Source organism: Meleagris gallopavo, chromosome 3 (assembly GCF_000146605.3).
Source record: "Meleagris gallopavo isolate NT-WF06-2002-E0010 breed Aviagen turkey brand Nicholas breeding stock chromosome 3, Turkey_5.1, whole genome shotgun sequence".
In the NCBI taxonomy this organism is placed as follows: Eukaryota; Metazoa; Chordata; class Aves; order Galliformes; family Phasianidae; genus Meleagris; species Meleagris gallopavo.
The window spans coordinates 58952808-58955129 of NC_015013.2; positions in this window are offsets into that span (position 1 = coordinate 58952808).

Sequence of the window (2322 nt, forward strand, 5' to 3'; positions counted from 1 at the left end):
AAAAAAAAAAGCTGTAAAACAATACAACAATACTGTTGAGAACACACTGTCCCTTAGCTCTAGTACATGTCTTTCATTAAGATTATTTGTGTCTCAGTGTGTAATAAGATGAACCTGACTGGGTAACAGAGCAACCAGAGGAACTCTGGCTCAGCATCCAGCTCCAAGAACTGTATACATAACAGAAATATTCAGAAGGAGGGACTGCAGAGCAGTTTTCTCATCAGTGAATAAATTTGGCTGTTGCAATGTAAGCTGCTACAGTAGTTGAGGAAGCTTGGAGGCAGTATGAAAATTTCAAAGGAACAGAAAAAAGTTATTTTTGTCGTTCAGAAAGGGGACATGTTGGGAAAAAATAAAACATTTTCAGCAATTGCTGACAAAATGATACTTTCGAAAATAGAAAAATTTAAAATATAATTTAACACATTGAAAATGCTGTAATGTGTATAGTAATTAAGTTTCCTTTTGAATTAAAACTCTAAATTCTACATAGAGAGAAAAGTGTACCTCTCACAAAGATTTTCGTCTGAAATAGAAAGAAAGCACAGATAGTAATTTAACACTAGAGAAAATGCAAAAGTGTTGAGGATACAAATTAAACATTTTTTAGGTTATTATAGAAAAACACTGAGATATGCATTAAGCTACAGTCTGCTACTGATGGCGTCGTTGAAATCTTATACAAGAATATTCTTGTACAGATTAATTCTTACAATAAACATGCCATTTACAATGCAGAAAATACAGTACTGCAATTTGTATCTTTTCTTTTTCCTTTTTGAAGAAAAAATTTGTTCTAAGAGTTTTCTCTTGAGAAAACTGGATTTTTTAAATTATTTTTTAATTGTGGTGTTAATCAGTTCCATTAACACATTTTTGGAACAGGCTGCCCAGAGAATTGGTGCAGTTACTGTCTCTGGAGGTGATAAAAAACCATGTAGATACAGCACTGAGGGATGTGGTTAGTGGGCATGGTGGTGATGGGCTAACAGTTGGGCTAGATAATTTTACAGGTCTTTTCCATCCTTAATGATTTAATGATTCTCTTCTAACAAGCAGTTCTTGAGTCCAGCAGGCCAAACAGAAGTTACCAAACCACCATCCTATTTGAAACAATGGGCATCTTCTCTCCTAGACAGGCTCTGGACTGCCAAAATGTATGTGCTATGACCAGAATCAGGCTACTTTAACAAACTACTGTGTGGAATCTGTGCCTCGTTTATGTTATGCCTCAACTAACCCAGTAGCCAAAGCCATCACATCTCTTTATGAGCTAAATACTCATGCAACAAGTAGGCTTCACCCCTACTACTAACAAGGTTTGTGATGTGAGGTGGGTTACTGCCTCACTCTGAATAAAAATAATTTTCTTCACATAGAATTTACCTTATCACAACATGGATACTTTGATAAAAATCAGCCATCAATAAAAGCTGTGACTTTTCTGGAAAATGGTTGATTCTAGATAGGTATAGCACTGTTTAAAACTCTCTATAGACACACTTCATAAATAAACTTTGAGTCAGTAAGATATATAGCTACTCCTTTGCCCTATTTTTTCCTCCTAACACTGGATTAAAAACTGATCTATGCTGCCTTCAGTTAGTTTTGATTCAACTATTTAAAGTGAGCAGATACAACCTAATTTCATTTTAACATCAACTTCTCAGTTTACAGATGGAGGTGAGTCATTTCTACTGGGTTTCATAGTGCACTTTTATTGAACATACCACTGCCCTGTTGATATAAAGTTTAATGGGTCCAGGCATTAACAATTTGTTTACAAAAGAGCTTAAGAAGTTGTTAGATCTGGGACCTGTGGGTTGGAGTTCACTGCTTCCTCCTGGCACAGTATTGGTCCTGATGGCTGGGCATGTGGGATTGAGAAGAAGTAAACTTGGAGGATAAGAAATGTTACTCATGTGAACTAAGACAAGACTACTTTCCATCCCCTACTTGTGGTGTGTCTCCGATCTGGACTGGGGAGCCTTGTACAGAGTAGTCACCAAGGTCAACTGGGCAACTCTTCAGTACAGGAGCCATGTCTTTTATGTGTTGATCAATTTATTTCTCTTTGCAGGATAGCAAAATTGTGGAGGAACAATGTTTCAAAATTTCTGTTGATGTTATTTTCAGAGGAAATGCATGTTTTCCAAGAGTGTTTTTTCAGAAGATATATTGAGAACCTACTGTTCAGTAAATGACTCGTTTTAGACAGATGAAAGTTACAAAGCCTGGTTTCCCTGGATCTGTGATTCAAGTTTGAACCATCCAGAACAATGCAGAATTTCACAGGTTTTGAACTGCATGGAGATGACT